This window comes from Nyctereutes procyonoides, unplaced genomic scaffold (assembly GCF_905146905.1).
Source record: "Nyctereutes procyonoides isolate TBG_1078 unplaced genomic scaffold, NYPRO_anot_genome, whole genome shotgun sequence".
Classification (NCBI taxonomy): domain Eukaryota; kingdom Metazoa; phylum Chordata; class Mammalia; order Carnivora; family Canidae; genus Nyctereutes; species Nyctereutes procyonoides.
In genome coordinates, this window is record NW_026575036.1 from 10620451 (window position 1) to 10646198 (window position 25748).

Sequence of the window (25748 nt, forward strand, 5' to 3'; positions counted from 1 at the left end):
CAAGTTTGCTTTTTAATTAAATTCTTTTTCTTCCATTTAAAAAGTAGTCTACCTACCTCCCAACAACCAGTCCTTGTAGGAAGAGGAGGAAAAGAGAAATTTGTATCCGCTAGCTGCCTGCATGCCACCTCAGGAAATAGCATGTCAAATTCCTGCTTTATCAAGACCCTCCTACTGGCCTTCCTCCCATTCTCATTAAGTTAGTGTGCCAGACTCTATGCTAGGTGCTGGGATTATAAAGAAGAAATGAGACAGGATTCATGGTACAGTAGGGGAGTGAGTCTAACAACACAAAACATTCTGGAAATCTCAGGTCCTTTTAGTATGTTTCAAGAAACTATCTGCTGAAGGATGGTCACAGGTTCACCAGTGTCATTACCTTTGTAGTTCCTTTATATCAAAGACCAGTTAAATTATTTGAAATTTTTCCTGGTCTTAAAAAGCAGCTCTTTCACGGGTATACCAATGCCTACAAAATTCTTGTGAAAAGTCACTGTGCCTCTAAAAGAGCCTTGTACTTTCTAAGCAGTAATAAAGACAGCTTTGCAGAAGGGGCACACTTACTTTTCTGTTCTTCAGGTCTTTTTCCCTCCTAACATTTCCATCAGTTTGATGTTTTCTCTTTAAACACTGGGTCACGTATGCAGTCCTGATCACTGGACCACACCAAGATAATGCTGTTGTTTCTAAGGGCTTATTACTCAATGTAACTGTTTAAAATGTCCCAGTGTCACATTTGTGTGTTGCATGTTTTACAGGGAAATAATAGCTTCTATTAACACGGTTATGTTTGTTCTTTAACCTATATGCATTTAACAGTGGTTTTTTTGGCCAATTCAAATTGGAGTAATAGATCTTCAGTAAAAACACCTAGATAATTTGATCAATGCTTACCAAACTCTGCAGTTGATCTGGAAACAACTCTGGTGTTAGCTAGGGGTAGAAGACCCTATCCAAGCAACCCTTGGATAGCTTGTCTAAAAGTTTATGATACACATTTTTCAAACTTCTCTAAGCAAAAATAATTGCTCGGTTATTTAAAAAATAATTGATTTTGTCCTCCACCCTTGTCACTCTTCTGATTTCCTATGTGACATTTAATAACAAATTATAAGATAAACAAGGATGCATTTCAGTTCCTACAGTTTATGGATCAGTTTATTAGGCCAGAAGGGGAAGGTACAGTAGAGAATGTGAACACTTACCAGGAGCAGCATGGGTTATGTGAACTAATCTGGGTTGGAAGTATTGTAGAGAAAAGCAGGATCTTTCAAATCAAGAACTCCTGAGTTTGAATCAGGACTCTACTATTTACTAGCCACATGATCCTGGAAAGGTATCAAATCTTTCTGAGATCTTCGTGTCTTCATCTGCAAAATGCGGCTGTCAGATTGTGTTAATACAAAAACTTAAGGTACATTTCTTACTAACATTGCATATTTTTTTTAGTACAACTGAATCATATTCACAAATGTAGGATAGCTGTGAGTTTTGGTGTCAAAGAAGAAAAAAAACTTTGAATGTTCCTACCCTTTCTTTTATTAGAAAAACTAAAAATTCAGGAGAATTTCAAATTTGTATAATATTTATGGTTTTAACTTGTTTTGTGTATACAAAGAGGTATCACTTAGGAAAATGTGCTATAGCATTCTATTTATAATTGAATATTTATAGTTGAATATATTTTAATATTGAGGGGGATTTTCTCTTTTTTTGATAAAAAGAAACATGCTTTTTAAAAAACTTTTCAGGCATCTTGAAGTCACAGAGTAAAGAGTAGCTTCCTCCAAAACATTTAGGCTTTTTCTCATATGACCTATAAGACTTGAACTAGAGCATTAAGATCTTTTCTGATTCCTGCCGTTATAAAAATGCCACTTGTCCATTGATTATCCATCTGGTGGGCCTAGTTTAGAGGAAGGGAATATACCCAACAATTAATCAGCAGTCACTAAGAGATACCTACAAGCAAATGAAGGGCTTAGATGCCTTATTTCACTTTAGAAAGAAAAAAAGAAAAAAGAAAAGAAGGAAAGAAGAAAAAAGAGAAAGAGGCAACATCTCTTGAAAACTGGAATTTATTTTACTCTGAAGTTCTTATTCTATTTTGGTTTTGTCCAATGTATAGGAATTTCCATCAGTAACTTCTATTTTGTATCCTTATAAATTAAGTTAAATAAAGGCGTGTAAGTAACAATAGATATATATATTAGTTATCTCTTGCTGCATTATAAATTGCCCTGAGCCTAGGCCTAGAATATATTTAACCTAAGGATGTAAAACAATAAATGTTTTGTTTTATCTCACCTAGTTTCTTTGGATCAGGAATCCAGGAATGTCATAGAAGGGTGGCTCTGGCTCAGAATCTTACGTAAGATTGAAGTCCAGATGTCATCCCATGTTACAAGTAGTCTATATGAAAGCTTGACTGGGGCTGGAAGATCTACCTCCAAGGTGATTTGCTCACATGCCTGGCAAATTTGAACTGGTTGTTGGCAGGATGCCTGTTTCTTACCATGTGGATCTCTCCTTAGGGCTATTTGACCATCTGTGTAACACGAACAGAGAGCAGGATGGAAGCTGCATTGTCTTATGACCTAGCCTGGAAGTCATACATCATTTCCATGATAATCCTTCTGGCTGTACAAGTTAACTCTGCTCATAGTGGGAAGAGAATACACAAAGGTGTGAAGACCAGGAAGCAAGGATCTTTGGGAACTATCTTGGAGGCTGGCTACCAAACTAGAATGTCTAATCTAATACGTGCAAGGGCCCAGTGAATGTTCAAATAACCTAAATTTTAATTTTATCAAAAATAATATAATTATTGGAGTATAGAGGTTTTCAATTTTTACATCTTTTACACCAAATGACACATGTTGGTATACGTTGATTATTGGTACATTTCAGTTGCTTCCATAATAGAGATCTGTTTTTCAGACATATGGTCATAGGAGAATTCTGGGTAAAAGAAATCATTTAACTTGGTAGGACTTTCACTGATGATAAGCTTAGCATCACTGAATAACCTGTTGCCATTCCATAAAACTCTGAATTCATCAAGCCCTCAACAGACATTTACTGAGCACCTTTTATGTGCTAGGCAACGTGAATATAGACAGTAACACAAAATTTCTCTACCCTCAAGGAAAGGCAAATATTTCATTATAATTATGCCAAGTATTATAGCAGAGGTACATCTGGAGATGATGAGGTCAGTATTCAAGAACATGGGCTCTGAGGTCATTTTGCCTGAGTTCAATTCTGTCTCCCTTATTTATTAGCTATATGATCTTGGACCACTTATTTAACCTTTCTATTCTTTAGTTTTCATTTCTGATTATTCCCATTTTATAGCTTACCTTCCTTATAGCATTGTGGGGATTTTGAAAACAGTACCAGAGAGTCCTGTTAGCCCACCACTTGAGAATTCTTGGGATCAGTTTGGATAAGGAAAGGTTTCCTGGGGTTGGAAGACATTTGGTTGTCTCTTGGAAGGTAAATTGGAGTTTGATCAGCACAGAAAGTTGGTGGAACCCAGGCATGATATGCCAGCATAAACTAGAGCTAGAGCAGTGGGGTTGGGGCTGGAGCATGTCATGTGGTAGCTTCAAGGGAATGACTAGAAATGAGTTTAGACAGTAACCTGTAAGGATGTGAAGAGTCTCAGGTACATTGTAAATTTTCTGAGATTATCTCAGTTTAAATCACAAATCTCTTACTGCCTTCATGACCACTCACAGTTGCTGGATCTTATGTCCATATTTGTGGTTAGGAAAATACTGTCACCACAGTTACAGGCAAAACAAAAGAAATTTGAACTTTTTTTGCGGAAGCTTTTAAAAACAGTAGAATGATAGGATTTGGTCTTTATGTGTGTGTTTCTGTTTAAGTGGTTTGGGTAATGGGTTGAATAGTTAGGATGGTTATAGTAATCAGTAGAGAGAGTCTCCTCACAGGAGACTTAGAGAGGTGAGTACAAGTATACAAGGGTCTGAGACCCTTGCTTCTTGTCAGTTTTGGCATTTATCACAGGCATCCCAAGCACATTCCCAGGACACTTCCATCCCATTCCAAAGAACCTTGACTCATCCAGAACTTTGCAATTATAAAAATCTAAAAAGAGTTTTTAATGTTAGCATATATGTATCATTTCTTATTTTATTTTTTTAAGATTTTATTTATTTATTCATGAGAGACACAGAGAAAGAGAGGCAGAAGCAGGCTCCATGCAGGGAGTCTGATGGGGGACTTGATCCCGGGTCTTCAGGATCATGCCCTGTGCTAAAGGTGCTAAAGCACTGAGCCACCCAGGCTGCCCAAGTATCATTTTTTAATTACACATGAGGGAATAGGCGCAATAATCTTCTTAGCCTTTAAATGTTTGGCTCTAGTATTGATAACCTTATTTTATGGATAAACGAAGATAATGATTATATCAGTTTTAGAAACTCCTTCTCAAGTGCCCACTTCCCACTTTCAAAAGATTTTTTCAAAACAAAACTGAAAAGAAAGATGAGGCTTTAAAGAAGAAAAGATGGGTAAGAAGCGAATTTTTTTATTTAAATAAATAAGAATCCCTTTGCCAAACAGGCTAGATTCCAGATAGCTTCTAGGCCCATGGGTGAGAATTAGGTTGCTTAGTCTATTTAGCCATTCTCACATGGTTTTTAATTCATCTTCCAGTGCTCTCTCCCAACAGGGCTGCCTCTTCTTGCTTTTTGGATGATATGCTCCATGGACAGGCTCTTTTATTTTACCAAGACACATGAGCCTTAAATGTGTGTCTTTCTTTTAACTTCTTTAGGAGGTAGATAGGTCTAGTTGAACTCTAACCCATCTGACATAAAATGATGAAACGGGAATTCTGTGATACTAGTTCGCTTAAAGCTTATTTTCATGAGAAATATATATTTTTTAAGATTCTATTTATTTTTTCATGGGAGACACACACACACAGAGAGAGAGAGAGGCAGAGACATAGGCAGAGGGAGAAGCAGGCTCCATGCTGGGAGCCTGATGTGGGACTCCATCCTGGGACTCCAGGACCACGCCCTGGGCTGAAGGCAGGCGCTAAACCGCTGAGCCACCCAGGGATCCCCTTCATAAGAAATAATTTTAATGTGAATGCTGCTCTCTCTCTCTTTTACAACTTGGAGCATGCACTAATGCATCTTTGCACTGCAGCAATAACACTATGTAAAAAATAATCCAGAAATGGATATTTTTATACAGCTATTAAGTTATATGAAATATTAGTCTGTTAACCAGACTGAGAGACGCTGTCTCCATTCAGAGGTATAGTAGCCTTATAGGGGGAGCCCAGCTATGGAAGGGGAAATTTTGAGGTAACTTACCCCTTCCTCAGTTGTGTTTGAAATTTATGTTTTCTGATACCTTGCATCAGATTTGGGTTCTTTCTGAACTGTATACTTTAATTTGATATTTCATATTAAGATTTTAAGGATTTTAAGTTTTTTGATGCATTTTTCTATTGATAATAAAAGCGTCTTGGTGTGCAAAAAAAAAGTAGATGATGGAAGATAGTCTTGTTACTAAAGTAAACCTTTCTATAAATAAATGCAGAAACATCTGTTAAGGGCATAGTCTGAATGGGGCAGACATCTGAATTGCGTCAATTCCCGCCTTGCGGCCAAGATTTCTTTCTTAGGCTTTCTTTATAACTAATGGCAGAGTTTCACATTCTCACAGCATTAGGCAATAGAATGGTCAAGAGAACTGGTGCCAAGTTATGCTCTTTCTTGGGTTAGCTAGTGGTAATAATTTATACTCACCAAAGAAAAGTGTGGCATGTTTTGGTTTTTATTTTTGAAGACTGAAAACCTGAGATCTCTCCTTCAACGTCACTTTTAGGCCCTGGCTTTAGGCAGTTTTCCAAACGTCTGACTGCTCAACTGCTTTCAAGAAATTACTGTGGTCTTGCAGGAAGCTTTGGTCAGGAGAAAAAGAAGGCACATAGTCTTTCTTAGAACACCATGGGCCCATCAAACAAACTTTCAGAAACAACTGAGATTCCTTTTTTCAATGGCACAAAAATGCTAATTGAAACCAAACAGAAAACAAACCCACCCCACAAGTATGGCAGTTCAGATGACTGAGGGGAAGGTCAGAGAGGGGAGGAAAAATTCTTCTTGGGAAAACTTTTGAAGCTAAAGCTTATGTATTTTGCTCTTTGATGATTATAAGTTAAAGTGGGGTGGTTTTGCATTTTTAAGATAAAAATTAGCCAGGACTATAAGAGAACACTGTGTACCTTTTCAGGTGCCTGTATAGCTCTTCCTAGAATACCTGTCTGGTGCTCTACTCTTCCTCAAGACTACCTCAACACTCCTCCCACTTGGGGACTCCAGCATGTGGTAAGGTGAGTCTGAAAATGTGTACTCCTTGCATATATCCTAGAAGAGTATCATTTACAGTGACATTTTATTTTATTTTATTTTTTTTTAATTTTTATTTATTTATTTTTATGATAGTCACAGAGAGAGAGAGAGAGGCAGAGACACAGGCAGAGGGAGAAGCAGGCTCCATGCACCGGGAGCCCGATGTGGGATTCGATCCCGGGTCTCCAGGATCGCGCCCTGGGCCAAAGGCAGGCGCCAAACCGCTGCGCCACCCAGGGATCCCCTACAGTGACATTTTAAAAACAACTTTTGAAAATTTTGGAAAACTTTCAAAGGTTGTATTCACCGGTCACTCTTAAGAATCACCATTTATAAGGCCTATATTTAGATAAAGCTAAAGTTTAATTAGCAATAGTATCCTTTGCCAGTGTAATATAAACCTTAGGTTCAAATTTGGGTTGACACTAATAGCATTATGAAACATGCTTTATATTTCAAATCTGAAGTCTGAAGCAAATCTTTGCAAATTAATATGTCACCACTCTTAGGTGTTCTGAGCATTACTCTACTTGTACTTTAAATTGGCAGCCTTTTTTTAAAAATTAATTAGCTTATTTATTTATTTAAAGTGTAAGTTTTAATTTTAATTCCAGTTGGTATACAGTGTTACATTCATTTCTGGGTGCAATATAGCAATTCAGCACTTCCATACATCATCCTGTGCTTTTCAGAACAAGCGCACTCCTTAATCCCTATCACCTATTTAAACCATCCCTACACCCCTCCCTCTGGTAACCATCAGTTTGTTCTCTATAATTAAGAGTGTGTTTCTTGCTTTGTCCCCCTCTCTCTCTTATTTTATCCCCTTTGTGTATTTTGTTTCTTCAGTCCCACATATGAGGGAAATCATAGGGTATTTATTTTTCTAGGACTGCTTATTTCACTTAGCACTATACTCTGTAGCTCCATCCATGCCATTGCATATTGGCAAGATTTCATTCTTTTTTGTGACTAAATAATATTCTAAATATTCTAGTGTGTGTGTGTATTTATATATATTTATACTGCTTTGTGTATATTTTATGTATGTATATATATAAATTTATATATAAAAAGAAGGCATGAGGTATATGCCGCATCCATTCATCAGTCATTGGATAGCAGCATCTTTTAAAGCAGGAAAGTATTTCTAAGTAAAGGTTAGAAGGTCTTGATAAGTCTGAAATAGCTTTTAGTTTGAGCTTCCACACCATAAGTAGTGCAATTGACTTCATTAAGTAAAGGAGGTCACAAAGTCTCTTGAGGTGGGAATATACAACAAAATTAATTTTCACTTGCTTTTTGTATGCTTGATGTGTATCCTCTCTTGAACATTAAAATGAGTCCTTGGCTCGGAAAATAATTTGACCTTGTTTGTAGCATGTGAATCACTTGTGAATAAACTGTTCACATTTTACAGGTGAATAAACTCTTATGGGCACCAACCAGCACATCGTCTTGTAAATTCCTTAGTCCCTCATTTGCAAAAGTTATGTGCTTACATTTTTGCCTCAATGATGATTTTTGAAAGTCTTACATAAATAAATTCCCTCTTGAAATAAAAAGTGTAACCATAGAGCCTTGTGGTAATTACTAAACTATGTGGAGGGAAATGGATTCCTAAAACCACAAGTCTATATCCTCACTGGTTCAAGACTCTGTTGCATTGCTTGTGGCATTAGCAAAAATACATGGATTGAAAGCAGAAGTCTGATTCTAATAGAGCAATTTTGTTATATCTGTGTAAGGGCTGAAAAATTCTAGTTAAGCCCTGCTATTTGTACTATAGTCTAAAGAAGAAAAGTAAGGAACAAATGTATTATGTAGTCCCACTTACTATAGTTCTCTCCATAATTGTGTCATCACTGAAATTTTAGATTTAACTTTCATCACTGGTAAAGCTATTCTGTAAATTTTTCTTTTCATTACATTATTTCCTATTTAGGAGGGTTTATGTAAAAGTTACACCAAGAGGAATTGTGGGTTCAGATTTAATGTTTAGAGATTGTGCACACTTGGGTTTGAATGTTTCAATTTTTTTATTTCTTTTAGAACACTGCTAGTTTTCTCCTCATACAGGTAGGAGATGTGGGAGTTGCCTAGAGTTTGTTGCTAACAGAGTTAATTTTTTGCTGTTTCTTCTCAAATGTTTAGTATACTAAAAATTATCAGCCTTTGATTCTTGACTTCAAGTGCAAAGAGACTCCCTTAGCATACTACCTTGCTTTCCTTTTTTAAATGAAGTTTTGTCTGTTTTAAATAAATGAACAGTTCCTGGGTGTGGTATAGCCGTACATAAAACTGTTTCGCTCTTGCTAGTTACTGAACTAACCCATTTTCGTCATTGAAAGAGAGGGTATGTGAGTTCCCTAAAGTTTTTTGAAATGAAGCATCTAATTTTAGGCATGTTAACTTTGATGCAACAAAACTAGCTTTGAATTCTCAGTATTGCTACACTGTGAAAGTACCTTAATTTTATTATTATTTTTTTTTATGGAGCAACTTTAAATGTTTAATGTCTTACAATCAGAATATTTCTACTAAATTTCTGCACAATGATGCAGTTTTTCCTGAGCCATTATTCTTTTAGGGAATGATAGAGAATAATTCACATTTTACTTATTACAAGGCATCTTTTTTTTTAATGTTTGTAAATTTGAGGCTATGTGAGAACTTTCAAGCTCCATTTTATGTAAAAAAAATTACATAAGACAAAATAAGACTTTACATATTATTTATTTACTTCTCTTCTATTCAGAATAGGACTGCATTCTTCTCCCATCCCCGTTTTCTAGTGCCTTCCTGAAAGAGGCATTTAATAGAGGGGGAAAAATGATAAACAGGACTAAGCTCTATAATCTTTTTTCCAAACTGCCTTGTAAGTAATTTCCCATAGTTTCTGTAATGAAGCTTATGATGGTAGTATATTGTGCTTCAGGTAGTGGGAAGTAGTTTCAAAATATTCTCAACATTTTATATTTTAAGCTGTGTGTGTGTATGTTCGTGTTTTCAGGTTAGGTTTTCTGCCCCATGTAGATTTGTGGGATTTATTTCTTATATGTTTATGCTTAGTTTTAATGGTTTAGATGGGAGCATTTCTAAATGAAACTTACAAAGAAATATTTATTGTTATTATAGGTAATTCATGCACACAGATTTTAGGAGACTCGAAATGATCTCTTGGCAAAAAAACTTAGTAGAAGAGGGGACAGTTTCTGTAATTTAAGTTGTCATAGTAACCTGCATCAAACCCATACTTGGAATCCAGGCCTGAAGAATTTCAGTGACAATAAACATTCCAATTGCATTCATCTTTTTTTTTCCCCTCTGAGAAAGGAGCCATCGTGATCTAATTATTTCATTTCTGTTTTTAGCAGATGAGTAGCAGCTTGTATTTTTTAGCACTTTGAAATTTCCCTGGTAGAGTAAAAATGAAAAGTTAACTGTTTATATTTGAAACTGGCATTTTCTGATAATGTATCTCAAATTAACTATTTCAGATGAAAAGATAGGTTCAGTCTAGTGGTTACTTAATAAAATATGAAAAAAAAGAATTTGATAAGGATTTGAACACATTGCCATATACATTTGTTAACATGCAAGTTTTTATACTAAGAGTATTGGAATCTGGTTTACATGGAACTCTGATCTGGGAATGTTAGGATTTTCCTAATATCAAATTGTTAATATATTTATTTTATGGCATCTTTTACTTAAGCATGAATGTATTTAAATAAAAAGGATGAGGTATCATTTAAATTAGAGTAAGTTTACTTTGAGAAATTTATATCGGCATTATTTTTAGATTATGCTCTCTTTCACAAAGGACAGTAGAATGTTGTTTCTAATAACAAAACTTTTAGAGTTTGCTTCACTCTTGCTTTCTGCAAGATACTGATTACTAATCAAGGTAATTTGGAGTTAAAAACATTTCTCCTTAAACAAGAAATATTAAGAAAATAAGGAGATAAAGATGTGTGTCCATTCATTTTAGGAAACTTGGAAAATAAATTGGAAGAGTTTGTGTCTAGTCTAACAATATAAATAAAAGACAAAATTAGCAGTTATTGGATATAACTTCTGTAGATACAAATGGTAATACTTTTGTAGACACTTTTCTACATATGTATGAGACTCTTAATCAAATGGATAATTTTCTTAGAAAATATAAATCAACAAAATTTGAAGGAAAATATAATCACCTATTATCTCACTGTTTAAAGATCTTTACTATAAATATTTTATGGGAAGTGTCCGCAAATTAGGAATCAAGCTGTCGATAGCCAAAATACTAATAATGGTGAAACCCTAGAATTTTATCTCCTATTAGAATTAGCATCATACTTGCTGTCATCACTACTTATCTAAATTAACTATGAAATATCCAGCCACTGTATTAAGACCAGAAAAAGAGAGAGAACTATTGGAAAGAACAAAATTATTTGCAGATAATAAAAATGCCCAGAATACTTAAACTAATATAGTAAAATTCCACTGTAATGTAAATATCATGGTTTACATAGTAGTAATAGTTCAAAAATTAAAAAACAAAGAGTCCATTCCTAGTAGCAATAAAAATTTATGCTGAGGATTAAACTCTGTAAGAAATGTGAATGGCCCATGGGCAGGAAACTCTTAAACTCTATTCTGAAGATGCAGAGACCCAGTGATTCTAGATAGCAAGGCAGTTTATTAAGTATTTCCCATGTCTTCATATTTGTATATTTAATGTAATTCTAATCAAAATCTCAGAATTTTTCATAGGTCAGTGATTCTAAATTTCATTTTTATAGAATAAATAAGAGCCAAGAGATGTTTACATAAAGAATAATGGAGAACTTATAATGATACATATTAACTAAAAATAATATGATGTCGGGCACCTGTATGGCTCAGTGGGTTGAGCGTCTGCCTTCAAAGTTCATGATCCTGGAGTCCTGAGATCCAGCCCCACATCAGGCTCTCTGCTCAGTGGAGAGAGAGTCTGCCTCTGTCTCTCCTCCCTGCTCCTGCTCTCTCAAATAAATAAAATCTTAAAAAAAAAATAGTATAATGTTGATAAAATACTTGGAACAGAATAGAAAGTCAAGAATGTTGTGTTGGTAAGAATGTCATTACAAATAATGAATAGAAAAATACAATAATAAATATATTAGAAGATAATGTATAATAATCTTGGACTTGGGGAAGGATGAATTAAAATATAAAAGCAAAGTTTAAAAAGAAAAATTCATATATATAATTAAATTTAAAAATTTTTCACAAATGTCAGGTCACAAATAGGCAACAATCACTTGAGGAAAAATATTATCTCTCCCTGTGATAGATACATAGAGAAAAATAGTTAATACCATATATAGTTAGTTCAAATCAGTAATAATCATTACTTAATTTAAAAATTAGATTTTTGTTCTCAGTAAATTGTTTAAAAAAGAATGCAAACAGATATAGACCTAAAGATTTGTTCAGGCTTAGTGCTTAATAAAGGAATGTCATATTTGGTATATTATATCACTAAGGATTCAAAAATGTGCATGAGACTTATATAAGTGACCTTTGTGTAAAATGTAACATAGATGATTATAATTGATAATGTTGGCTGTGAGAGAAGATAGATCAGAATGCTCATATATTGCAACTACAGGGTAGACCGTGTAGCAGCCAGTAATGGAATCTACCTAATTACCTATCTGCTTATTTATAGATAATTTTTTTTTTAGTATTTAATGAAATGGAAAAATGATAGTAACCTAAAAAGTAACAATGTCAGGATAGATATAAACTATAACCTTGTATTTTTAAGTGTATTTACATAGAAAATAAATAAATGAGGCAATATGCAAAGTGTTAATGATGGTTATCTCCAAGTCATAGAGCAAAATAATAAGAATTATTATTATAGATCCTCTAAAACAAATACATTTATAATCAGAAATTTGAAAATAGATTTAGTTTTCTAAAAATCTAAGGTTGATCAAAAGTCTAGGATTTCATTATATATCTTCTTAAAAAATTATTGTAAAAACATTTATTGAGATGGGTTATATACAGAATTAAATAACGAGAGAATCATCAGAGTCTCTGGTTAGGGCTGAACAGACTTGCGACTAGCATTCATATTAGACTGTGGTATATACCTGTGCATCTGGTAATTATGCCTCCTGGGGAGTGTGGGGCCCAAGATCCCTGAGAATAAGAAAGAGCAGTGTGTTGCTGTTTAAATCTTAGCCCTTTCCCCCATGCCTATGTATCAAGTGCCACAGCAATTTAAATGTTCAAATATTGATTGCCAATGATATTGAATCAAACTTACTGAAGTTTTTATGGATTAAGTGGGAAAATTAAGAGTTATTTTAATTCTGTAGCCATTTGATTATTTCCCCTTCTCTCCCCGTCCCCATTGACTCTACTGTTTTGTTCACAACAAAATGTAAGACTTAGCAAGGTCATGGGGACTTTTTTTTAAGTTCCTGGGCAAGGAACTTAATAGTTCTTAGGAAGTATACCTAGCGTGAGATGCTGTGCCTCTGAAGCCTTAAGTATTAACTTTGTTTAATTTTTTTGTGCTGTACTTCCTGAATACAGCTTTTAACAGTGGACTTGTTTTTTCCAATAATTACGGATTTGCAGGTACCACCTCTCCTTCATGACTAAGAAAAAACTTTGGCCTTTGGTGCCTAAGGCCCTGAAAAGGTCCTGGCATAGCATTGAACCTGTCTCATCACAAGGCACATATCCATGAGGTGAGCGTGGTGGCCAGTTTCCAGCAACAGGAAGCATGTTGTTAAAGAGTTTCACTTAATGACAGATGAACCACCTTGAAGTTTAAATAAAATTTGATTTTACATTGTCATAATAGTTTTCAGATTTTTTAGATTTGTTTAATTTTCTCCTGAGACCATGCTTGATTCTAAAAGTAGCTTTTCTGACATATCTGATAACTTCTGTTTTTCTGAAATTCTAGAAAAGAGCTTTTTAGCAAAGCATCAGTCCTTATATATTTAAAACAATTGCTTGGGCAGCCCGAGTGGCTCAGCGGTTTAGCGCCGCCTTCAGCCCAGGGTGTGAGATCCTGGAGGCCTGGGATCGAGTCCCACGTCGGGCTCCTGGCATGGGGCCTGCTTCTCCCTCTGCCTGTGTCTCTGCCTCTCTCTCTCTCTCTCTCTCTCTCTCTCTCTCTCTCTCTCTCTGTGTGTGTGTGTGTGTGTGTCTCTCATGAATAAATAAATAAAATCTTTAAAAAAATTGCTCATTTAAGAAAAAGTAATACAATTAAGTTTAAAATGTACACGAAGGTATAAAGTGAAAAACAAGATTACCTTCTTCCTCTTTGTATTTCCTGTACTTAAAGGTAACCGTTTTTAACAGTTTCTTGGATATCTTTGCAGAAAATGTGTACCTACAACATATATTTATACCTTTTTAAACTTACAACAATAGTTGTGTGTGTATGTGTATTACACAAGATTCTTTACAGGTTCACTCCTTTAATCACTAGGATAATCTTAAAGGCAGATACGATAATCAAACCGCATGCTGAATTGGTGGGAATTCAGTGAATATTTATTCCATTTGGCTGAATTTGTATAAAAATAATGATGGTATGTAATTACTTAATATGCATGAGACTATGATTGAGTCTACTCCTGATTGCACCAGTGACTATCATTTTCTGTGTCCTGGTTTCTGTCCCTGTAAATTGAATTGTGCCTATATCTCCTATCCACCTGAATGTGGTAGGGAGAATACAAAAAAAAAAAAAAGGAAAACAGGGCTGGGCAGCCTGGGTAGCTCAGCAGTTTAGAGCCGCCTTCAGCCCAGGGTATGATCCTGGAGACCCGGGATTGAGTCCCATGTCAGGTTCCCTGCATGGAGCCTGCTTCTCCCTCTGCCCCTCTCTCTCTCTCTCTCTCTCTCTCTCTCTCTCTCTCTCTCTCTGTGTGTGTGTGTCTCTCATGAATAAATAAATAAAATCTTTGAAAAAAAAAGACAGGGCCAAAATACAAAATCAATTTTTGTTCTTTTATGCTACTAAGATAATACTGAAGTAGTAATGATACTATAACATTCCTTCTGATTTTACAAAGGCAATTTCTTTTATCTAAAGTGGACCTCATGGAAGTCATAAAAGTAGAATAGGATGGAGTCCATATTTTCTGCCCTTAGGGAATATATAGCCTCACCAAGTAAGAAGGTTCATACCAGATACGAAACACAGTTTTTATTGCCAGGTGATACTATGTTATAGCAACTCTTGAACTTGCACACTCTCTCTTTCCTCTTTCACTCTTCCTTTCTCCCACATTTCAACCAGAGTATATTCAATTCCTTAGAAATTTAGGGAAACTAGTCTTAAACCTCCAGTTTCAAAGCTTATGAAAGTCTCTTCATGACCTTGCTAAGTCTAGAATCTTTTTGCCTCCAGCAAGCATCCCCTCATCGGTCTTTGACTTGCCTCTCTGGATAGTCTTCATTTTGCCTAGGATTAAACTTTTCTCTCAGTGGTTTCTGTGAAAACACACCACACACACACACACACACACACACACACATCACACACCATTAAGTAGAACCAACCAAAGACCTGGAACTTAGAGGAAAGAGACTCATATTGCAGGAAGGGCAACCTTGATAAGTCTTTCTAGACTCTGGCTTCATCCTTATCCCTTCTTCCATGATGTCTCCAGAAGCTGTCAAAAACTGCCATGTATCATCTGGACTCATCAGTCAGGGTGCAAGTCAGTTTATCCTGTTACTAATTGTGTGAACTTGACTGCTTAGTCTCTAAACTCCAGTTTTCTTACTCAGATGTTAGGTAAGATTAAATTATACACCTGACTCTTAATGTGCTGTGGTTAAAGGTGCTGACCTCCATGCAGTTGAAAATCCACATGTAACTTCTGACTCCCCAAAAACTTTACTAATAGCCTATTGTTGACTGGAAGCCTTATCAATAACAAACAGTTAACAAATGATTTATATGTTATATGTATTATATACTGTGTTCATACAATAAGTAACCTAGAGAAAAGAAAATGTTAAAATCATGAGGAAGAGAAAATACATTTACTGTACTGTATTTATTGAAGTAAATACACATAAAAAGTAGACCCACACAGTTCAGACTTCAGGGAGTCAACTGTACATGTAATGGTCTTAGCATGTACGAAGTTCAATGTATGCTAATTATCATCATTTTTATTAAAAGAGTGGTGCTTTCCCGAATGCTTCAATTTTGTTACAGACTTCGGCTAGATATACTTTTATATTAGCCGACCTTCATTCTTCCATACTATGGAAACTGTAATTGTTCAAAGTAAATACTTTGGAGAGTGAAACATCTTATGCTGGGATAACAAAGTGAACAGTTGCTATTCTAGGCAAACAGGATGAGTGGTCACTCATACCCATAGTGCCTTATTTGTGGTTCATGCTTAGGGAACACAGGTCATTGTCATTGAGTGAGACAGTGAGGATATAGGACAAGTGAGGACACATTCATCTTTTTGAGTTTTAGTTCCTTACTCATTAAATTGAAGTTAACAATAACTAGCTCAAAGGGTGGCTGTAAAGGTTAAATGAAATTGTGATCTCATAAAACACATTATATATGTGAAAATTAGACACCTGTTAATTCCCCTCTCCATCTCTGCAAATTACCTTAGCTGTCCTGATGGATAAGTTTTGTGTATAGCTGTGTTATGGACTTCTCACACCTCCTTAATGTATCTTTTTAGTGCATTTGGTTGGACATTGTAGGTGGTAGTCATAACGAACTACACAGGTGTTCGTCATTTCCTCTCACAGGAGAGTTGGTCTGTATTGCTTCAATTAAGCACTTTTTTAACATCGAAAGGCAGTTGTGGTAGTGTTCAGGAACCACAACTGCTTTTCATATAAATTCTCCTCTGGTATGTTTTTCTTCCTTTGTGTTTTCCTATTTTTTTGGATGATGCATAGTCTAAATAGGAAGATTTGTTCTTAAATATTTCAAATATGAATGTTTATGCATTTAATAGACTGTGTGTGTGGCCAGCCCAGGTGGCTCAGCAGTTTAGCACTGCCTTCAGCCCAGGGCCTGTTCCTGGAGACCCAGGATCGAGTCCCACGTCAGGCTCCCTGCATGGAGCCTGCTTCTCCCTCTGCCTGTGTCTCTGCCTCTGTCTCTCTGTGTATTTCATGAATAAATAAATAAATAATTAAAAAAAAAAGACTGCGTGAATCAAAGGCCTTTGTTTTGTACATCAGCTACAGAGATGCATTTCTTTCTTAGGAAAAACTATCTAGCTGTAACCTTGAAAATTAATAGAATAATTGGTAATATACATACCAAATTTAATTTTCTTATGATTTATAAATAAATTATTATTTTTTAAAAGATTTTACTTATTTATTCATGAGAGACAGAGAGAGAGAGAGAGGCAGAGGGAGAAGCAGTCTCCATGCAGGGAGCCTGACCTGGGACTCGACCCCGGGTCTCCAGGATCAGGCCCCGGGCCAAAGGGAGCACCAAACTGCTGAGCCACCAGGGCTGCCCTAAATAAATTTTTTAAAACACAAAACTAGAGGAAGTAATAGACCTCAAGTTTTGAGTCTTTTGCAAAGACCACAGCATTTTCACCATTATCTTCCATAGTTCTCTCATTAGCAAATCTGTGTTCAGACCTGGTATTGCCCAGTCTTCAGGCTTACAGAGAGTCTATGAGGGACAGACAGGTAGTAAATGATTTTAGTCCTGTCATAAATTATGCAGTAGTGGAATGAAGGTGATGGGAGCATGGGGAAGATTGTGCAGAGGTTAAGGAAGACTGCTCGTGGATACCATTTAAGTGCTTAAAGGTGAATAGGTATTTAGGGAGTAGGGAGAAAGTCTTTGAAAATGGACTGGGAAATAGCATATGCAAAGCCTAGAAAGGCACATAAGAAGCATGATTTGTTTGGATCTTAACAAGTACAAGTAGGTGTGAATATGAATGTGGATGGGAAGGAGAGGACTAATTTAAAAAACAGGATTCTTATTCTAATTGATATAAGCAACCTTTTCTGGGGCTCTGGGTTTTATTGTATTGAAAGGATCAAAATTATAAGCAGATAAAGTTCTAGTTGGAGAAGTAGAAGTGTTAATGACTTGGAGCAACCTAAACTTCAGATAGCTCTGTAAGGAGAAAAATTACTCACATTCTTTATTATTGATAGTTTCTCTGTAATCTCAAGAAATTAAATATTTAACATATTCTCATTCTTCAAAAGGATATTGCTACTTTAAGATGTTCCCACTTAAAAAATTAGATATATATAGATAACATTAAAAGCTGTATATACTGTTTCCAGCCAGTTGATTTAACATTCCATTCATTTTGTTAACATTTTCTCCTGCGAGCTGTTCGATGGCCACCAAACAATTTTACTGTGCAAATTCTTTGCAAATTTTGCCTTGTCAAAATTAATTGTGTGAGGGATGAAATAATTAAAAATTGCTTTTTTTTTGTACAGCAAATAATGCTTTCAGAAAAAACATGCTGATATTAACTGCCATTTCTATTCCATTTTGCTTCCAAGAATTGTTTGAATGTATACTCCATCTTTTTATTATACGAGAAGTAGAAATATAAATAATGATTTTTACTGTTAACAAAATAGTAATTTCATATAGTAATATGTATATCCTCAGGTGAAAAGTAAAATAGTGTCATATGAGTGACTGTCTTAGTTCTAGTACCATCTTGCCTGCTTCATTTTGTTTTCTCCCTGTACTACACCATAGCATATATATATATAGTTTTCATTTTTTACTTTGAACACTCAGATTTGAGCTAGAAGAAACCAAGACCCAGTTAGAAACTGATTTGCCCCTTTGATTGATTGACTGACTGATTGATTGATTGATTGATTGATTGTAGCACTAGGATTTATTAAACTGTGTCTTAGTAAAGGTGCTGGGACAGTCTGCCAATTTTTCTTGAGCAATGACACTAGGAAATTGACAGCTAAGGGGATGTTGCACATGAGCTCATCATCTGTCATCTTCACGTGGCCAACAGCCACTGCCAGACATAGCACCTTCTTCATCTGGAATTTGATGGTGGATTTCACTTCATCGACTTTGGCCACCATGTTCTCATTGTAGGTCAGCAAGGAAGGGAACTTGCCAGCCTTATTCAGGCCTGGACCCAGGATTCATGGGATCTGCTTGATCAGAGATTCCGAAGCCAAAAAAGCATCATACTTCTTGACCAACTTCCTGACTAGTTTTTTATTCTTGTTGAGTTTCTTCAGCACCTCAATGTCGGGAATATCCACTGCCTTGGCCTCATCACAGTGCTGCTGGTCCCCCAAAACACACTCGGAGAAGTTGGGGCGGGGGATGGACTTAAGCCTGACGGTACCCAAGAAGTGTTTGTCCTTCTGAGGGTCATAGTTCTTTAGGCTGATCTGTAGCTCCACTGTCTCCAGAAACTTCCAGTGCTTGTGCTGGTTCTTGTGGAGGACCTCCTGCACAGCCTCGTACAGGGTGTTGTGGGGGACTTTGCTGCTCATGGTAGCCAGAAAAAGAGATTTGATTTGCTCCCTTAAGACAGACATCTTCCCTAGGGGAGAAACTCTTCCACTCATCTTTGTGGTCCCAATGCCTAGCCAGTAGATAAAGATCTGTCAAATAGATGGATACATCTCCTACAACCCATAGCTTTTGATTCCTAATCAGTCTGTGTTCTTTGCTGTACACATACAGTTCCCCTGTCTTTTTCTACTGCAAAATGGATTTACATAGCAGCCGCCCTAGGTTTCAAATTATGTGTAATAGTTTGATATGCATAGTTGTTGGCTATCATAATCCCATCCCCATCTCACAAGAAAGCCAGGCTCACCAACATGTTAGGACAAGGGGACTATCTGGCCAAGAACCAGTGGATATACCAGAATATTCCTAAGTTTAATTTCCACACTCAAAAAGGATGGCACTTTGTGCTTTTCAGTATGTTGTTCATGCTTCTTTTGATTAAACTACAGAATCAAGAGATTCTGTTGCATTAGAGACTATATTTCTAATAGTGTTTCTAAGAAAGAGTAGTTCCACCATCAGGAGTGTTTAGGAAATTTGTGAGAGCATTGTTGGTTATCACAGTGATTGAAAGAATGCTACTGGCATTCAGTGAATGGGTAACAGATATGCCAGGCATCCAGCAGTGCACAGGACAATTCCACACAGTGATATTAAAATGGCACACTGTTTCCCTATTGAAAAACCACAACTGAACATAACTCTTTACATATACACACAAAGCATTTTTGCATTGTCTTAATGTATAATGAATTTTCCAGGAATGTAACTTTATGGAAATTAGGGAAAATCATATTTAATTCAGTATTTGAAAAAGAGTGGTTCCCCAGCTTAATAACCATGTCATAGACAGCCTTGCAGTATTTGAGTCAATGTACCTGCTTCAATATACCTGCATTTACATACCTGCACATATAACCGTTGCATTTATGGCATAGGCATACCTCAGAGAGATGGCAGATTTGGTTCCAGACCATTGCAGTAAAGCAAACATCACAATAAAGCAAGTCAAATGAATTTTCTGGTTTCCCAGTGCATGTAAAAGTTATATGCACACCATAGTCTATTAAGTGTGTTATAGCATTATGTCTAAACAAACAACGTACATACTATAACTTAAAATGCTTTCTTGTTAAAAAATACTAACCTTCATCACAGCTTTCAGTGAGTGGTAATTCTTGATCACAAATCACCATAACAAATACAATAATAATGAAAAAGTTTTAAATGTGAGAATTTCTAAAATATGAGATACAAAATGAGCAAATGAAGTTGAAAAAAATAGTGCGAAAATATTTATTTGTTGCAGGATTGCCACACACTTTCAATTTGTAAAAAAAAAAAAAAAAAAAAAGAAGAAGAAGAAGAAGAAAGAAACAAATAAACAAAGGACCTGCAAAGTGCAGTAAAGCAAAAGCACAAGAAAATGAGGTGTGCCTGGAAAGGCATAAGCATCTAGCTGCTTTAGTCTGTCTTTCATTTACATTTAAGTTCTTGTCTCTCTGTTATAAAATATTTTTCTTTTCTTTCTTTCTTCCTTGTTGAGAATAGCCTATTTGGGGCTAGAGGAAACACAAGGGTAGAAACAGAAAGACTCATTAGGAGGCTCTTGCGGTTATTCAGGTTAGCAATTATGGTAGGGAAGATAGAGATAGAGCTAACAGGATTTCCTGACACATTAGATATGGGTTATGAGAGAAAAAAGTCAAGGATAGCTGTAGGCATTTGGGCCTGTGCAACTGAAAGGATGCATTCTAGTTGCTTTGAACTGCAATGAAAGAGTATGAGTGCAACAGTTTATGGAGGTAGGAGTTCCTTTTAGACATGTTGAGTTTGAGATATCTACTGGACATAGGAATGGCAATGTTGACTAGGCATATGAATATGAGGCTGAAGTTCAGAGGGGGATCTGAGCTTGAAATACATGGGAATTGTCAAGTATATGGTATTTCAAGAAATGTTCGAGTTGAATGAAATCACCAAGGGAATGAATATAAATAAAAAAGGGGTAAAGGACCTATGATTGAGATTTGGGATTCTCAAAGATTAAAAAAAGCATAGAAAAGAGATTGAGAAAGAATATCAGGGAGGTTGGAGGAAAAGTAAGAGAGAGTGCAGGTGTTCTGGAAGCCAAATGAAGAAATTATATCTGGAGGGGTGAGTGAAAAATTGACTCTTAGATTTAGCAATGAGCTAAACATGATGGATGAGCTTGGTTTGGGTGGAGCAATGGGGGTAAGAGCCTGACAGGAATGAATTCAATAGAGAATGGAAGGTGAGAATATGAAAAAGCAGTTAAGTTATCCTCCCATGGAAGATAGCTGGTAGGGGAAGTAGGATCAAAAGGAAGGTGTTTTTGTTTTAAGATAGGTAATATAGCTACTTATTTATTCTCTGATCCACTATAAAAATCAAAGGAGATAGTGATGATGCTGGAGCTAATATAAGGGAACTGGCATCCTTGTTAGCCATGGTGTACCTATGACTGCACCATTGGTTTTCCAAGCATCTAGTATGCCATAGCTCTGGAATAGCTAATTGATGCATAATACAAATACAAAATAGATTTTGAGGCCCTGGGATCAGAAAGTGTTGTCACTCACCAGTGTTTCTTCCTTTTTTGTTTAGGAAAGTTGATCAGGCACCAGCCAAGGATTTGGGCTTTATTTAGCCAGACACTAAATTAGAAATTAGTGGGAAATCAGAAGGGAAGGCAGAAGCAATTCATGTTCTGTAGGCAACTGTCTGAGAACAGCTAAAGTTGGTCCTTCTTGTCCACTTGGAAACATCTTAACCATTTTGACTTGTAGGCAGAATGGCACAGGGCCTTTAGAATAAGGAAAGTGAGGCACTTATGAGGGCACAAAATATAAAGAGGCACTCTCTTTAAGAGTCATGCAAATACAATGTCGCCACTTGAGAATGATGCCTCCTTGCATTTTGTACCCTAGGCACCTTGCTTGCTATACACCCCTTAGTTCCCCCAGTCCTGAGAATGGGCACTGCAGTTTAAGGAACAATAGAAATTATCTTTCTCTAATTACTTCTTCTCATATTACCAGTTGGAGGTTAAGGTTAATTAACATGTGCTTTTGTCAGTCTCTTATTCCTCTCCTTCCTCCATATCTGGTTCTTTGACAACTAACAAATGAAGAAGACTTGGTAAAGAAGAAAAGAAATGCTTCTGGGCTGCAAAATCCTATTGTTGGTGATGAGACAGAGTGGGGAATGACTGGTTGGAGCCTTTGGCCCAGGAACATGAAATTTTGGATACCTAAGAGACTGGAGAGAGGGAAATGGGGGACATAAGGGAGACTGGTTGGGATCAATTCTGTTTATGAAGACTAGAATAGAAACTGTCCCTCTCTAGCTTAGTACATTTGTCATTTTTAAGAGTTTTTAAAGGCCCCGGTACCATTTTATCTTTCTATCTTTGGAACCCAAGGGTGATAAGAGGTTATCACTTATCTTGTTAGTGCTAAGAATTGAATTTCTGGATCTGCCCAAGTGCAGATCTGAGAAAGATCTTCCGAGGTCATCTGAGGAATTATCCATCTTCATACCTCAGAAACCAAAGGAGGCCTTACAGCACATCTGCAGAACCCAGAGAATTCTCAAGGCTTTGTGTCCTGGAGAATATTGTCAATTGGTCTTGTGCTTGTCCCCTCTGAGGGAGCCACAGTGATAAAGGTATAATAATCATGGACCATCTTGATCATACTATCTGAGTTGATCTGAGTTGACAGATTTTCATATGAAGAACATTTAGGACCAAATATGTAAAATGGTGCCGATGTGCTTGTATGAAAACTGAGAGCCAGTTGAAGGAATAGTGGAGAGAAATATACAAAGATGGCTGTGAGGAGCTTCTATCAAGAGGAAAATTCTAGAGAGGCAGGCAGCTGACACATTTTGAAGAGAAAGGATGGAGGTGGTTAGAGATCTGATCCGTGATTTTCTTATAATTGAGACATTGCTGATTATGAGACTGAGGAAAAACCCACTGAACTTACAAGTGAGAAAGTTTTCTTTGTTTTAAAGTGGCTCGTGGTAAAAACTGGAATGGCAAAAGTCCCTGACTAATTATGAATGAAATAAAAGGTAACTGATTAATGATCCTATTTTTTAGTTCTAGAGGTAATTCACTGCAAAAGTTATACCCTTATATGTTTCAGCCACATATGAATGAATCTGGGAGCAGTACTAGGAGATGAAAGAAATTTTTATTTCAGTTTCTTCTGAGATGAAGCCTGATGTTGCTTTAGTTTGTGTTAGTTCCATATCTAAGAGTTGAAAGTCATCTGCCCATGGAAGGCAGTCCTCACTGAAAATAGTAGACGTTTGACTTTATTCAGTGTTGCATAGTGAGAAGGTGCTTTGAGAATTTCCCCAGAACTTATTTTCCAAAAAATTAATCAAATATTTCCCAGGAGAGCTTTCTTCTTTTTTTCATAAGCAATGTTATTTTTGTTAGTAATAGTTACCTTTCTAGGCCCTTGCTTCTTTTCCACCTCTAGTCGCACAAAGGACGTAATTAAGAAATGGATATTGTAACCCATGAACTTCATTTTAAATCTAGTGTCTTTAAATCTTTTGTTTTCATATATGTGGCAAATAGTAGACTTTTATTAAATGCTTTTTTGAAAGCACTAAGTGTAATGTATATTCTGCTTAATTATTTCTTTTATTAGATGGTAGAGTTTATTAGTTCATGGTTTGAGCTCTGGTTGTAAACTGCCTGGATTCAGATCCTGGCCTTATTCCTGAGGTATATGATCTTTGTAACTTCTCGGTGCCTTGGTTTCCTCTTAAATAAAAAGTAGAGATAATAATAGTGCCTACCTTTTAAGATTATTATGAGAACTAAATAAATTGATACACTTAAAGCACTTAGAACAGTTTCTGGCATATGATAGGTACTTAATAAATATTACACGTGACTTTAACAAAAGCTGCCAGGCATTTAATATTTAAAAAGTGAGAAAACCAAATCTCTGCTGCTTCTTCAAATAGCACTGTAACTGGCAATGAATACTTGAGTGTTGGTTGTGTGAATTGTAGATCAGCCTTTTTATAGTGGATGTAAATAGCTTCCTGTGTTTCTGAAGATGGAGGAATAGAAGTCATCTTCCCGTCTGGCCTCATATCAGTATATCACTCTTGACATACTCTTGACACTGTTTATATATAATTTATATTTCTGCTAATCATATAAGTGAGCTGGGTTTTTTAAACATTGGTGGGGACTATGAGTATCCAGATTTGTTTTTCTGTGGGTATTCTGTGTCCATGATGTTTCTTTCCTTCCAGGTGAATTTTAGGAGTGTGTGATTTGTTCCATCTTTGTGTCTGTCCCTCTACCCAAATTTATAGAATCAAAATAAAGGAAAGCGTATCTCCCCCCCCCCCCCAAAATGATGAGATTTCCATATAGGCAGCATCATGTTATTCACAGGGTTCTTTGTTGATATAGGCTCATAGACAGGGAGATGGCTAGTTCTGCTCACTAAAGAGGACAGAGTTCTCTTCATGTGGTGTGCCCACAGGACCTCCCTCCCAGTTTCTCTCTCATTGCCAGTAATACAAGTCCATTGTATAAACTCATGGGAAAATGTAGCTTCTCGACTGATAGCCACCTGATGGTATAGCATTTTGGTGTTCATAAAGCACTTTTAAATAAGTGAATTTAGTCTGCTCACAGCAGGCTAATGATAAAATATTTTTTATCAGTATTCTACAGCTGAAAAAAATGAGCCTGCATGAGTTTAAAGGAGTTCAGGGTTATATGGTAAAAATATGCAGTGAACCCATGTCTGCTGACTCCTTATATCCTGTGTCCTTCCCATTTTATTGCTTTCTCATCAGAATCACTTGGGCTCAATAAAATCATGTAACGGGACCTGAAATAGTATCTGAGGCTGTTCATTAGAAATCATAATCACAAAATTAGAATTTCAAATACCATAAGATTTGACACTGAAAAAGGTTACTTTTTATAATAAAAGGCCCTACTTTCTTTTTAGATATATTCTTCATTCTTCCTGGTTTTATAACATCAACATTCTCTGACAAACTTTAAATTTTTAAAGATTTTTTTTAATTATATGTGTACTGTGTCATTAAAGTAGATTTCACATTGATAGAAATATTTTTTCTTTCAGAGTGGGTAGTGTTGAATAGTAGGCCTAGATTAAGACTCTCTGAAATTCTTAGAGTATAATTACTAGTTCTTATCCTGTACTTGGTAGGTAGGTGAGTGGCCCCAGGAAGAATAAAATATGTCTATTTTTGTAACCATTATTTTTCTAAACCTCATTCTGAGTAAATGGCACATTTCTGTATTGCAGGGACAAATCTCAGACCTGTAGCATTGGTTTGAAGAATATGAGTGTGGACCTTTGTTACTTCATGGAGTTGTGTTCGTATGCCCCTCCTGAGCTGCCAGTGCCACAGATGCAACCACAGCTGGCTGGTGCCATATGTACAGTGACTTACTGAGTGAAAGCTCACTCACTATAGCAGATTTTGACAGGGAACCGCCTATTTCAAGATCACATTCAGTGATCAGTCACTAATGAATTCTGAAAGATGCAAATTCCTGTAGTAATACTAATAGCTATTTTTTTTAAAGTAATTACTGCATGCCAGGTTGTATTTAAGTCTTCATGTTCATTTTAATTTAACTCTGACAAATTTTAAGGATGATCATTCCTGCTATAGAGCCAAGAAAACTAGTAATTTGTCTAAAGTCATACAGCCAATAAGTGGTAGGGTCAGGATTTGAATTC

At 36.1% G+C, this 25748-nt stretch overlaps 1 protein-coding gene and 1 pseudogene across 3 annotated transcripts in view; one reads left to right on the top strand and one right to left on the bottom strand.

Annotated features, from left to right (window-relative positions):
• RASSF8 (Ras association domain family member 8) overlaps window positions 1–25748 on the top strand; it is a 119895-nt gene that overhangs the window by 33247 nt on the left and 60900 nt on the right. Inside the window, exons 1-3 of one of the 3 annotated variants that reach the window (XM_055318641.1) lie at window positions 2356–2454; window positions 2535–2685; window positions 6283–6382. The exons of 1 other annotated variant lie outside the window; for it this stretch is intronic. The gene's annotated coding sequence lies outside the window, so the exon portion shown is untranslated. Of the gene's footprint in view, window positions 1–2355; window positions 2455–2534; window positions 2686–6282; window positions 6383–25748 lie in introns of those variants that run through there. One more of the 3 variants, XM_055318640.1, reaches the window with a different exon arrangement.
• Window positions 18204–18938, bottom strand: LOC129505491 (60S ribosomal protein L10a-like; annotated as a pseudogene).